This window comes from Castanea sativa, chromosome 2, assembly GCF_040712315.1.
Source record: "Castanea sativa cultivar Marrone di Chiusa Pesio chromosome 2, ASM4071231v1".
NCBI lineage: Eukaryota > Viridiplantae > Streptophyta > Magnoliopsida > Fagales > Fagaceae > Castanea > Castanea sativa.
The window spans coordinates 45,106,737-45,122,164 of record NC_134014.1 but is presented as its reverse complement, the minus strand read 5'-3'; the positions used below and the strand labels follow the sequence as shown (position 1 = coordinate 45,122,164).

Here is a 15,428-nt window from a genome sequence, read left to right as displayed (position 1 = left end):
CTCTTTTCTCTCCTAACCACATAACTAAAGATTTCATTTTATCTTTCCCTTTTCCATCCATCTAAAATCACCCCAACCTCACGGGGCCTAAGATAGGACAATTATATATTTTAATCGAATATACAAATATGAAAAACGAGACTAGGAAAGTGAGTCATTTGGCTAAATATTGTTATGATGCAAGTTTATTATCACTATATAGTAGGTGTGAAGTTAAAATAAGAGGGAGAGGGAAGAATTATGCTTGTATAATTCGGTATTGCAAATGCCAAATTCAAAAGGCATAATTTGACTTTGTTAATAATAATAATTATAATTTATTAATTATTATTATTATTATTATTATTATTATAATTATAGTAAACTCACCTATAGTTAGGTCCGTTTTCACTTTGCCTACCTGTGGTTCAATCATTTATAATTTGCCTACATGAGGTGCCTTCCGTTAGGAATCTGTTACCCACCTCTTCCTTTGCCGTTAGAAAAACACATTTTTAGAGAAAAACAAACAAAACAAAGATAAAAAAAGTTATGGTTTTTTTATTGCTTAAGAACTTCTTTGAGAACAAAATACAGGAATAGCACACAGATCAAAGGCTCAATGAAATCACTTTTAATCTATATCAATATCAACAATCTCATAACAACTCAAAATTGTGAACCAATTTTTACAAGAAGACCAACAATCTCAAAACAACCAGCAACTTTATTAACAAAAGAGAGTGAGATAGAGATAAGCAATCAGCAAACAAAGAATAAGGTAATGAGAAATCCAGCCATCGGTTTGGATTGTGGTGGATCAGCCATGGGTTTGGTGGTGTGGTGGCGACCCTAGGTGCTACTTGTGCCTCCCCTAATTCTCAGTCCTTTTCTGCACAACCAAAGACCACCCCCAATTCCAACTTCAAACCCACTCTAAATCCCAGCCACAGTAGCAAAACACCTGAATAAGTAACTTGACGAAACCGAATCCGACGACCCCACAACTCTGCGAATCCGACGGCTCTCCTTGCAGCTCCTCAACCCAGATCATGATCGTGATCAGCACTAAGAAAGCCAGAAATTCAAGCCAAAAGAAACAGAGAAGTGAGAAAAAACAAAGACAGATTTATATATTGATTCCTTCAACTTTCTCGAGAAACTAACCGAAAAAAATAATGAAGGAAAAGTGAAGTGTCCGGCAAATAGGTGACCGGTGAGGAAGAGGAAGAGTGCGGCATTGCGATTGGTGGATCTTCTTCGGCTTTGTGTTGTGAGCCAATGCGATGTGCGAAGAAGAGTGTGAGATTGCTGTTGAGAGAGAAGCCATGGCTGCGCCGCAGAAGCTTAGAGAGAGAGAGTTAAGTTTTGTTTGGCACTTTGTGAAATGTTTGGCAGCCTTTGATAAAAAGGAGATTGCTTTTTAGGCAAAGAAACAAATTAGAGTACATATTCAAACCAATACATGTTTGAATAACCCATTGGACAAGAGAATAGCAATACTGTTGATTTGTGTTTTGTTCACAAAGAAGTTCTTAAGCAATAAAAAACTCTAACTTTTTTTTATCTTTGTTATGTTTTTTTCTCTAAAAATGTGTTTTTTTAACGACAAAGGGAGATGTGGGTAACATATTCCTAACGGAAGACACCTCAGGTGGACAAAGTGTAAATAATTGAACCACGGGTAGACAAAGTGAAAACGGGTCTAACCACATGTGGGTTTACTGTAATTATCCCTATTATTATTATTATTGAAGAATTCATTATTTACATTTTTTTGAGAAGAAATTTTAGTTATTTACATTCTGTTTATAATGTTTTCATTTATTTTGTCATTTAATATATATCTTTAGAATACACACAAATCCAAAAAAAAAAAAATCACAATAAAATCATACAATAAAGAAACACCATCATAAAAATTTAGAGAGTTAACAAAACTTGCTATGCTTGTGATACAAAGATCAGGATTCTATGAAGGCATCTCTCTCTCTCTCTCTCTCTCTCTCTCTCTCTCTCTCTCTCTCTCTCTCTATATATATATATATATATATATTTGTCAAAAGAAATTCATATAAATAATTATTTTATAATTAACCAATTTTGACTGTCTTTAAAAAAATAATTGATTACACTACTTGAGAATCCCAATAATTTGGATTTAACAAAAATAAAAGTAATGTTATGGATATAACAAAATATCATAACAATTTTACAACATTCTTAAATTAGCATGTCAATCCACATGTGGGTCATCACAATCTCTAATTTAAATTTTTTGAATATTGTAAAATTGTTATGACATTTCGTTATGTTCCTAGCATTAATGACAAAAACAACCTTGTCTCACCAAACATAATCCTTAAACCCTTAAAAAAAATTAAAAGCCCCAATAACAACAATACAAATTAGCCCAAATAACAACAAACATAGCCTAATGGTCCGTTTGGATTGAGGGGGAATAGAGTAGATTCAACACAAAATTAGCTTATTTTTAGTCAACTCTATTCTACTCCCCTCCACTCCTCCTCCTTCCCCCCTTCATCCAAACATGCCATAAATAATAACAAGATTAGGTCAACCAACAACAAAACATTCAACAAAACATTCATTCAAAAACAAAAAAATAAAATAAAATAAAAACCTCTAAATCATTTAGATTCCTAAATCATTCAACCCATTCTATAAAAAATAATTCATAATTTTATTTTTCCAAAAAAATATTACCAAGAGAGATACTACGATTATAAGTTTTCCTCAATGACATTGGGGTGTCCAACAAAACCGTAGACCCGACCCTACCGGCCAAACAGACCAGACCCAAACTGTCCGCCGTCCGACCTGACGACCTGGCGGTTGGCGATGGGTCCCTGCCATCTTAAACTGATTTTGATGGGTCGAGTGGCGGGTCTTCTCTTCCAAAACCCGATCCACCCGACCCAACCATGATATATAACGCTGCACCTAACGTATCTCAGTTCACCCATTCATTTCTGTGAGTTCACTCAGTCTCTCTCACTCTTTCAGTCTCCTAATCTCTCAACAACCAACAAGCTCCACCGATCTTTAGATCTTTGAACCTCCACCGATCTACGATCCTCCTCGATTTGCGATTCTCCTCCATCACACCATTGCCGATCTGAAATTATCTCTCTCCTCGATCTGTGATTCTCCTCCATTGCACAATCGTACCATTGCCGATCTGAAATTATCTTTCTTGGGTTTGATTTTCAGTCATTTTGTCTCTTTATTTCTTTGTTTCAGTCTATTACATGTTTAGATCGACCATCAGTTCTCTTATCTCTGTTTGTGTTTTTCAAATTTGTGGGCTACTGGTATTTGGGTTTGTAGATTTGTTCTTTAGTGTAGATTTATTCTTTCAGATTTGTGGAATTTGTTTCAAGTTTGGTTTTGATTTTTGTTTTTCGGTCGAAGTTGGATCTAACCGCTGTCCACCTGAGCCTGATCCGACTCGACTCGTGAATTTTCACGGTTGGTGGTGGGTCCTCTGTTCAACCACCCAACAAGATTGGGTCGGTCCCGGGTTAAGCCCAAACCCGGATTGACCTGATTTGTGGACACCCCTCAATTCTCCTCAATAACTCAACTCATAGTGGTAGCATGTATCATCCATTGCGCTCTCTCTCTCTCTCTCTCTCTCTCTTATATTTTGGACTCTTTCTCACTTTATTACTCTCATCTCAACATTTTTAATTCTCACGTTATCTCTCATCTGGCCATTTTTGTTTTATATTCTTTAGTAGAAGAAAATTGTAAAACTTCACATATTTTTGTGTGTGTGTGTGTGTTTTTTGTGATGTCAATATATTCAAATTTTCTTATTATTAGATTTTGTATGATTTAAGTTTCTTAATAACTATTCTATAAAATTCTTATAGCTCATTCTAAAAATTGTGAACTTTTTCTCACTCATTCTTTACTTTAATACATTGAAAATGTTGAATTACTTTTTTTCACTCCTATTTTTCTCACTTATTTTGGCATTTGATAACAACGAATTGTTTTATCCTTCTTCATTCTTTCAAACAGCTTCACACTTCCCAATATGCTTACCTCTAAAGTAATAGTTTGACCTAAAAAGAACTCCTACAAAGTTCGTATTTGAAAGAATCAAATACATTAAAAAAGAGAGAGGGGTAAAACTGGAAAAAACAAATTTAAGCCACCAAACTTTGATAATTTGGGTGTGAAATAACCATTTTTATCTAGGGGTGTCTATGAGTCAATTCGAGTCGGGTTTATGCCTACACTAAAATTAAACCCAACCAATTCAAGTTGGGAAGTTTCAGATCTCCACCATATTCATATCTAGTGAAGATCTCGTTGGATCTGGTAGATCTCCACTAAGTTGTCATTAAAAAACACTTAGATATTGCCAGATTTGGTGATTTTCACGGTCAGGTCGAGTGGCTTGGGATTTGGAGGAGAAAACTCACCAACCAACCCTCTTGTGTCGATTTCTGAGGCCGAAGACCCTCTGCCAACTGCTGAAGTAATCAGTTTGGGCGGCAGACAATTTGGGTTCAGTTAGGTGGGTCAGGTTGTTGGGTGTCTTGGACACTCCTGCATTTATATAAGGAAAAATTAATCAAATATACAAGTATTTGGTTCCTTTTTCTTTAAAAAAATGGTAAATTACATATTACACTCCTAAAAATTGAGGGGGTTTGGATTTTACACTCTAAAATTTTAGAATTTGAATTTTACCCCACTGAATTTTGGGGTTGTTTGGATTTTAGACTCTAACATTTCAAAATTTAGATTTAATCCCCTAAAATTTGAACATATTTGGATTTTATATTCCCAAATTATGAAACGTCAAAGTGTAAACTCTAAACACCTCCAAACTTTAGGGAGTAAAATTCAAACACCCTTAAAATTTAAGTGTAAAATCCAAATTTTGAAACGTCACGGTGTAAAATTCAATTACTCCTAAAAGTTAAGGGGTAAAATCCAAATTTTGAAACGTCACAGTGTAAAATCCAATCGCTCCAAAATTTCAGAGGTAAAATTCAAATTATTAAATTTTAGGGAATAAAATCTAAACACTGTCAAATTTTAATATATATATATATATATATATATATATATATATATATATATATCCAAAAGTTGAAGCGTAGCATTTATTGTTGCTATGCTCATATTCCACCTCATCTGCCATGTCATTGATTACGTAATCATTCTTTTTCTTGTTTAATTTTTATTCCTAAATTTTGTTGACAATATATATATAAATTGACTTTACACATTTATCTTGAGCGATTTTAACTTTATGGGTCCGTTTGGATAGAACTTATTGCTGAAAACTGAAAACTGAAAACACTGTAGCAAAATAATTTTTAAATAGTTAAAAAACACTGTTCATTCCAAAAGCTACTGTTCATTGGCCTAAAATCACTGTTCATGGCCAATGAACAGTAACAAACACGCGTTAAAAAACAAAAAAACAAAACTTGGACGTGGACGCATGTTTGGACTATCCAAACGCCCTCTATATATAACTTTGCCTTTACACATTCATCTACATTAATTTAGATGTTATAACTAAGCAATAAAACCAATGAAGAATCTAAAATAAAAAACAATGTCTATACATATCTCTTTAAAATAAAATTTACAAAAGCTCTTTTTGTGTTATGTCATTAGTAGTCTTTTTTAATTTTTTGCAATTTTTACTTTGTTTAACCTTTCATCTTTTTCAATCATTGTCTTCTTAGTTTAATTTTTCATCTTCTCCAATCATTGGTTTCTTAAAATTTTCATTTGATTTCCTTTATAAATTTTTAAATTTTCTCCTTTATATCTTCATAAATTTTATGATTTCACTTTTTTGAACTTTTCATTTACTTCCACCCTTCCAACATTTCATCTTCATAAATTCTATGGTTTCACTTTTTTGAACCTTTCATCTGCTTTTACTCTTCCAACTTGATTTTCTAATAAATTTTTTTTCTTCATTTCCACCTCTCTCTCCCCTATTCCTTCCAAGTTGTTCATTGCAAAAAAGGTCATATCTCTCTCTTTCTCTCCAATTTTGTCTCTTTTGATGCTTTTTTATTTATTTATTGTTTCAACCACTTTTTCCCCCATAATGGTTATTTTTGTTATTGTTGATTTAATTGTCACGTCACATTTGTTTTTTCTTTCTGGCAAATTTGTATCGACTTTTATGCATATTTAGGTACTTTGGCATTCCAATTCCTGATAAAAAAAAATTCTTTTTTTTTTAGTGATTCATATAGATGTTAAATTATGAGACTTTATTAAGTTTTGTTTATTTTTAAATCATTTTGTGTGAACAAAACTGTAGTTTTTGTAGAAAACGTACTTTTAATAATTGTATTAGAAATACTCTACAGTGCCACTTATTTAGATAAAAGCAAAGGTTAATCAAATGGAAATAATTGAATGAGTGACATATTTTAGCTTTCACAATTGTATTTTCAATATTTTTTTTGTTATTGTTGTTGTTGTTATTATTATTATTAATTATTATAATGATGCACATAGAAACTTAATTATGAGATTTTGCTAATAATTGTTTATTCTATAATCTTTTTGAGTGGACAAATTTGCAGTTTCTGTAGAGAAAATAATCTTAATAGATTATAAATAAAAAGTTATTTTCCTAATCAATCAAATTAATCATTGTTAAGCAATGATTGATATGACATTTTGCAAAACGATGATTGGTGAGACATTTTGTTTTTTTGCAAAGCATCTCCATATAGGTATGTTTTGATTCGATGTATTTTTATGGATGTATTGAGATAAGTAATGTATTCAAGAAGAGAAATCATAATTATACTTTGTATATTTCAAAAGAGATAGATTAGTTTGGAATTAAAGATAACATTAAAATAAGATGCTAGAAGATGAAATTTATTAATGGTGGGAAAAAACTATTTTTCTCATTCTTTCTAAATGTCATAATTGGACAATTTTAATCCACACTATATTCTATCACTAGCAAATTGGCTCATAATATGAATAGATGAAAATAATCTTAATATAAAATATATATTTTTTATTTGTAGGGAACAAAAAATTCATTACTTAAAAAAAAAAAAAAGACCCTTGCCCTTTGTTGGTTTCGTAAATAGTTATATAAAAAAAATTCTTAATTAATAGTTAAATATATTTAAAATGAAATTCACTGATGAGAAAACACTATTTTAGTCTTAATATATAATTTTATGAATATTTTTTAAAATTAAATTATATATTACATTTTATTTTAAAATAATTAAATATATCCGGGTTGCGACTATAATTACTTAAAAAATGACTATTTTTAAGAGAAGCTTCTATCCCGTTGTAGAAGGCCTAACCCACTCGTTCAGTTCAAAGTTCAAAGTTCAAAGTTCAGACTTCTGAGTCTTGACTCTTGACTTAATTAGCTCTTGTGTTGTGTTTCAACTTTCAACTTCCAATAATGAAGTCTTTCAGTAAACAGTGTATCTTCATTACATCAAATAAAGATATTTTTTTATTTTATTTCCAAACCTCATTCTCTCCCTCCGACTGTGACTCTATCTCGCGCTGGGTGTGAACTTCAGCATCAAGATTCCGTCAAGTTTCAGCTCCGATCTAAGTGTGAAATTTTGGGTTGATCAGGGTATGTGAAATTTTGAATTTGTGAATTTTTCTGGTCTGGAGAGAGAATAATTTTGCCTTGCACCTTTTCATTTATAGGAGTTCATTTCACTGCTAGTTTACTTTTACCGTGTTGCACTTGCACCTTTTTTTTTATTTGAATAAAAATCAAATTCATCTTTTTTTTTTTTTTTTTACGAGATAGAATTTCTACTCTAACCTAAGTGTAGTGTACGTGTGTGAAACTCCCTCTTTTGGATACTCGAATGCCGGCTCTTCCCCAACCCTCACAGCGATTTAAGCAAATTCATCTTAAAAAGGAAAAAAAAGAAAAATTCAAAAAAATTTGGCATAATTGGGTAGAGTGGTTTTGTTTCTTAATTGAATTTCCAAATATATTGGATACAGAATAATTTATGGCAGCAGCAGTGGTTGGAGAGGCTGCTCTTGGGGCAGCACTTGGAGCGAGCTTTGCGGATTTACATGACACAGTTAGGGATGTGTTATACAAAGCCAAGAACTTCGAACCCATTCTTACACGCCTCAAATCCACGTTAGATCGTTTGGCGCCTATAATGATATATGTAAAACAATTTGATCGCCCAGAAGGGGAAGAAACATGGGGCTTGATCGAACAAATGAAAATGGGTGAGAACCTGGTCCGCAATTTCTTGAAAATCCGGTGGTGGAAATTCTATCTCAAATTCTTATACCGCCGCAGACTTGAAAAGTTGGACAACAGTATCGTCAGGTTCTGTCTGCAGGTTGATTTGCAAATGGTGCCGACTATAGGGGCGCAAATGTGGGAGACGGTGCAAATGCATTGTCCTGATTTCAAATTGAAAGGTACTTCCATCTCTTTCTTCTTTTGTGTGTGAGTAATTTTACTTCATGATGAAACCTAAAAGATCAACAGTAAGCTGCTAGTACTCTCCCGATTTGAAGCAATACCTGCGAAGGAAAAAAGTAGGTGATCGACAGAGAGCACCGGTGTGGTGCCGGCCAAAGACCCTCTGACGATCAAGTTAGAATCTTTTAAACAACCCTAGAGTGCCAGAGTTGAGGTAATTGTGCGTACCTTTGGGTCATGAGGGTCTTGGGGTATATATAGTGGTGTGTGGCCGAAATTTGCGCCCAGGTGAAGATGTACTTTCCTTTTTAAAAGAGTAATTCGCGGATCTTTGCCTATTGTATTGAGCCATTTCCTTATAGGAATCACCTTAACTAAGTCGAACGCGTAGCGCAAGGACTTTCCTTATATTCACATAAGCAGAGGTCCAGATAGGCTAAAAATGAAAGTTGGATTATTCCTTCAGCCTTCACCTGCCAAGGTCGTCAGCCCACGCGTAACTCCTATACCGTCGTCGGCTTACGTACGCCAACGTGGTCCGTCGCCCAAGGACATCAGCCCGGACCTTACGCTCAAGGTCGTCACCCCCGACTCGTCCACGTGATCCGTCACCCTAACGTTGCTGCGTAAGCGGGCATGGCTATGAAGGCTAAAGAGGTGTTAATGACGTAGTTGACTCGGACAACCGTATTGTCGTCGGCTTCTTGACGTGCATTCAATATGTAAGTGAACTTCCGTCACCTTCTTCATGTGTCGTCACCTTGTAATAACGTCACTATCGCCGCCCCCACTCCATTATCCCGTCGCCCATGGGCGACGGGTCATGGAGTTGGTGTCACTCGGGGAAATGGTGTTTGCATGGTGGTTTGTGCCATGTTCATTAAATGGTGGGACACATGTCACAAGCGCATTGGCTCCGCGTCCGGACGAGTGTGTCGCTTCGTCTTTCGCGCCTCCTCTCTCCTATATATATCTCACTATTTACCTTTTTTCCACTTTTTTTGCCTTGTTCATCTGAGAGAAAAATTCGTCATCGCGCCTTTACCATACCGTCGATCGTGCAACCGTCACCTTCTTGAGACCGTCCTCCTACACGTAAGTTTTCTTTACTTTACCTTTTTACCTTTTCTAGTGACGCCCTTTAGTGAAGTCGTCCGCCTAGGATCTTAGAAAAACCCGTCATTTCGTAGGTCATTTGTAGGTAGTCGATGTCTAGGGAGACGCCGAGTGATCCATCGTCAATCCGCGACGGAGCGGGTTACGACAAAGTTTTTCCATCGAGTCGTGAGCCCGCGGAGGTGGCCTATCCCGGTCGTCGAAAGAGACTCGTCAACTCCTTCGACGGTGAAGTAGAGAGTTCTAGAGGAAGTGAGGTGTACTTGATGAAGAAGGGGTAGCCGACGAAGCCCAAGGGGTTCGTGGAAGGAAAGTTGCGTGACGGGGTGAGAGTGACGGTGACGAGGAAGCCTCGAGCACCTCGGGATCCTCTCCGGTGATGACCGTCCCTTCATCTTACCCTCCGAGCTGGTCCGTCAACAATTTTCTCCCCGACGATGTCGGAGAATGTTTTCAAAACTTTGCGGTCCCGTTACCAAATACCCGACGACATTCCCATCCGTCCGCCCGAGGAGGTGAGAGGTGCTATCAGACGAACCGCGGACGTCGGCATGTATGATGCCATGTTCGCGGCAGGCCGAGATTGCCGCCGACGGCATTACACCGTCAGCCGGCTAACTTTCTAGGGATTTCGTCGCCCGCATTGCCCCCAATGCTTGGCGAACCTTCATTGGTGCCGAGGTCTTGTGGGTAGTCTAAGTTGGTGGGAACCGTCACCGACCTTGGACGAGTTCTTTTGGTGTTATCGTCCTCGCACATTTCCTCGTCCAAAGGAGTGTACCATTTTGCAGTGAGGGATAAGGAGTTGAAGTTAGTGTCAGATATGCCCGACTCCAATAGGAAGTGGAAGGGCAGATACTTCTTTGTAGAAGGGACAAATTGGGTATGTCGTCAAGAGGAGTGGGAATCTATGCCCAATGGTTTTGATAACACATGGGCTTACGTTAGAGATTCAGGTTAATCCCATCGACTCTTCTTGCCTCGTCTACTCTTTTGCTATCCTAACCCGTCACTTTTCATTGCAGCTAATAACCGTCCACGTATTACCGAGGAGCAGGAGGATTTCATTCGTCGAGTGACGGCCATTCCATTGGACGAGAGGAAGTGTCGGGATCTAATCACGATAGATACTCTTCACTTGTATTGTGGAGGTCCTGAACCGACGGAGGAAGCTTGCAAATTGAACGCTTATTCACGTCGTCGTAAGTGCCTTTTACCTTCTTGCCTTTATCCTGACGTTGTCTCTTTCTAACCCTTATACTTCGCAGAAATGGAGTCAGCTAAACAACGGATTCGAGCGCCGCCGCGCGGCCAAGAAGAGACAAAGCGGGAGAAGGTCGGGGACGAGTCAACCCCACCGTCGCCCACGTGGCCCGTCGGGAAGGTCGCGGCCAAGAGGAAGCCCGACGGTAGAGAAGACCGTCATGGGAAGAAAGCTGCCCCAACCCCCGGGGATAAGTCTTCACGAAGGCCGTCGCCTCCCTGTGCCCGTTCACGGGGCGGGTAAGGGCCTATGACCTCGTCGTGCCCCGTCTCCCTGTGGGTCCGCTCGTCGCCTTCGACCCACAAAGATTACGCCGGTAGAGGTGACGGAGTCCATTTTGAAGGATGAGGAAATGGACCTTTGTGCCGAGCGTACCATTGACGAGATAAAGGCGTCGGCCTTTTTGACCTTACTAGGGTGAGTCTCGCTTTCTATTTTGATGCCCGTCCAACTTTTTATGCCCCGACGTTGTCCTCGCCCCTTTTTTTCTTTTCAGCTATGGTTCGTACATGAAGGCACCAAGCTGGGTGCTCGCCAAGGAAGGGGTGATCACCCGTCCGAACGAGCGTCAAGTACCTAGCCGACGGTCGGGCGCAGCAAGGAGGCGAACAAAATCTTGGGCACGGAGTCGAGGACTATAAGGAAAAGCCGACGGAGGAGACCCGCAGACGGGAGATGGAAACGGAGGCCAAGGTGACGGCGGAGAAGGAGTTGAGATCCATCCTAGTCCAGTGGAGACGGCTAGAACGACGCCGTGATCGGAGTTCAAAGATTCGTCGGCCTTTATAGACGCTTGCGCCGCCTACTACGGTGATGGGTTCGAGGACCGCTTGAAGCAAGTAAAATCCGTCTATCCGACTTGGATCCGTCAAGGATTTCAATGGATGAGTCCATCCCGTCAACCCCCGCAGCGACGTCGTCCATGGAGATGCCGACGACAATAATCGAGAGACGATACCGGGTTGCCCCGCTCATAAAGCCCATGCGGATCACTCCGTCACCCCGACTCCAAATCCTCACAATGGCGACCCAAATGCGTCGACCCTTCTCTCTCTTGTGCCCACCTTTCAATGTTGAAGATGATGGACAACACTCGACGCCCTCTCATGAGATGATTCTTTATATTTAAATAATATTTATTTATCTTTCTATATATTACTTTTTTATCTTTTGTAAAGACATTGCCTATTTTAATTTTAATGCCATTTTATGCTTCAAGCATGTGTGTTTTTTTTTATGAAGTCAAAATTGTCCGTGATGAACTCGTCAGCTTAAGGGTGACGGTATTTTTATTCAATCCAATTTTTTGAATTGATGACGGCGTCAGCTTCTTTTTCATAAAAACAGGGTCGTTTTTATCATTCCGTCACTTACATGGGGAGTTTCCTAACGGCGTCAGCTAACTTTGAACATAACACCGTTATTATGAACATAACGCCGTCACTTTGAACATAACGCCGTCATTTTGAACATGATGCCGTCACCTTGTTGCATCATGGCAAGGTGACGAGCTCAAGAGGGAACACATCAGCATTTTATTGCCCTTGTACATCTTATGCGCTTGGTGGTAAGGCCTTATAGCAATGAGGTCGTCCACCTTGTTGTCTTTAGATTGGGATCGTCCACTTTGTGGATTTTAGGTGTAAGATTGTCCACTTTGTGGACTTATTTACGACGCCGTCCACTTTGTGGACTTAGATGTAGATCGTCCACCTTGTGGACTTAGAGGCAGACCGTCCACTTTGTGGACTTATAAGCAGGTCGTCCACTTTGTGGACTTGGATGTAGGTCGTCTACTTTGTGGACTTATAAGCATGTCGTCCACTTTGTGGACTTAGATGTAGGCCGTTCACTTTGTGGACTTAGACGTAGGCCGTCCACTTTGTAGACTTAGACGTAGGTCGTCCACTTTGTGGACTTATAAGCATGTCGTCCACTTTGTGGATTTAGATGTAGGCCGTCCACTTTGTGGACTTAGATGTAGGCCGTCCACTTTGTGGACTTAGATGTAGGTCGTCCACTTTGTGGACTTATAAGCATGTCGTCCACTTTGTGGATTTAGATGTAGAGGACTTGTTGTTTTCTTCAAGACAAAAAATTCACTAGTCGTTTCTGAATGAACCTCCTCTTATTATGATGAATGCATAAGTAAAATTTTGTTCAAAAATAGGAAAGATAAGTTTTCAGCCCTTTGGGCTTAAAATATCTTAGACAATTTATAATAAATAATGCACTTAATTAAGGATCGTAAACCGGTTAGAGGAGTAACGCTCGCTTGCTATCTTCTACCGGTAGTATTTTACGAGGTGCTCGGCGTTCCATGGGTGTCGCGCTTCGCCCGTCAAGAGTCTCTAGGTGATAGGTGCCCTTTCTTCGCCATGATACGATCTTGTAGGGTCCCTCCCGCTCGGGCCAAGCTTTCCTTGTGTGGGATCTCTCGGCCGCGCCCATTACTTTCCTTAAAACAAGATCTCGACTTTGAAGTCTCTGGCTTGACTCGGGAGTTGTAGTGCTTGCTTACGAGGTCCCGGTATCGTGCGAGTCTCTCGCTCGGCCACCGCCCTTACTTCGTCAATTAGATCCGGTTGTAAACGAAGCTCTTGATCATTTCTTCCCTCGTCGTGATTGGCCACCCTATAACTTGTGAGTCCTATCTCGGTGGAATGACCGCTTCATTTCCATATGTCACCGAGTGGAAAGGGGTTTCTCCGTAGGGGTTCGCACTGTCGTTCGTATGCCCACAACACGCCGGGTAGCATCTCGTGCCCATATGCCCTTTGCCCCTCGAGCCGAGTCTTGATGATTCGAAGCAAGGATCGGTTGGTGACTTCTACTTGTCCATTTGCTTCGAGGATGGGCCGGGGAAGAATAATGGTTCTTGATTCCTAACTCGAACGTAAGGCTCGGAAGGAGTCGTTGTCAAATTGTTTACCGTTGTCCGAGATTAAGACTCTTGAATCCCATACCTGCAAACAATGTTTCTCCATACAAAACCCCTTATGTTCTTTTCGCAATTGTGGCTAGGGCTTCGGCTTCAACCCATTTGGTGAAGTAATCGATGCCGACGACGAGGAACTTCAGCGCCTGCCATCGGGAATGGTCCCATGATGTCCAACCCCCATTGGGCGAATGGCCACAAGGGGCCATGGGGTCAATTCTTCCGCCGGTTGCCGAATGATGTTGCTGAACCTTTGACACTTGTCGCAAGCTCTCACATAAACACGGGCGTCATTTTGCATTGTTGGCCAATAGTACCCGGCCCGGACGCCTTTGTACCAACGACCGTGATCCGCAGTGGTTGCCGCATATCCCCTCGTGTACTTCTCTCATCACATAGTCTCGCTTCTTCGGGGCCTACGCACCTTAGATATGGTCGAGAAAAGCCCCTTTTTGTAGAGAACGTCCTTTATCAAGACAAACCCAGGTACCGACCTTCAACTTCCCGGCGGCCTCCTTTTCATCGTGCAACGTGCCATCTTTTAGGTAGGAGATCAAGGGCGTGGTCCAATTGTTTTCGGAACCAATTTCCGTATGCGTACAACGTCAATTAATGGTGAGGACTGAATGAAAGAAAGTACCTTGTCGATGGGGGTCATAGTTTCCGCAGATGCGGCTTTGGAAAGTCGGTCGGCATGTTCGTTTTCTCCTCTTGGAATTTGGATTATTTTGGCTTGCAGTCCGTCCACCCTCTTTTTTGCTTGCTCCCAGCCGGAGAGTTAAGCACGACCCCTACCCCGCCAGCCTTCTTGTTGGATGATCCGTCAGTGAAAATGCCCCATTGGGGAGTCTTTTCCTCTTCGCCTTCCGCGTTGGTGAACTCAGCAATGAAGTCAGCCACCGCTTGTCCCTTGATGGCGACGCGGGGGCGATATTGTATATCAAATTCACTTAGCTCTACGGACCACGCCGCCATCCGTCCGGCAGCTCGGCGGGGCCTGCCCATTGCCCGTCGCAAAGGCTTGTCGCTTAGGACGACTATCAGATGGGCTTGAAAATATGGCTTGAGCTTACGGGCCGCCGTAACCAAAGCAAAGGCAAGTTTCTCCATAGGGGGATATCTCTTCTGCGCCGTGCAATGCCTTGCTCGCATAGTACACGGGTCGCCGGACCTTATCGTCTTCTCTAATTAGGGCCGCATCGACGCTGCCGGGGAAACGGCCGATAGAGGAACGTTCTTCTCCCGGTTGCGAGGGGCTTAGCAATGGTGGGGAAGAGAGGTAGGCCTTTAAATCTTCGAATGCTTGTTGGACACTCGGCATCATCCATTCAAAGGACTTTTTCAATGTTCGAAAAGGGTAGACATCTCGTCTCCTTCGACACAAACCCCGAGCGCGGCGATCCTACCATCGAGGCTTTGTACTTCCTTGATATTTTTAGGAGGGGCCATCCCCATAATGGCCTGAATCTTGTCCGGGTTGGCCTCGATCCCTCTTTGGGATACCATGTATCCCAAGAACTTTCCCGCCGTCACTCCAAAGGCACACTTGCTTGGGTTGAGCTTCATGTTGTAGGAGCGAAGAGTATCGAATGTTTCCTTGAGATCCTCCGCATGAGCTTCTTCTTCTTGGCTTTTGACTAGCATGTCGTCGACATACACCC

General features: G+C 40.4%; 1 protein-coding gene across 5 annotated transcripts in view; it reads left to right on the top strand.

Moving 5' to 3' along the window:
• Nucleotides 1-15,428, top strand: part of LOC142624080 (mitogen-activated protein kinase kinase kinase 5-like) — a 40,503-nt gene that overhangs the window by 3,256 nt on the left and 21,819 nt on the right. The gene's annotated exons all lie outside the window — the stretch shown is intronic.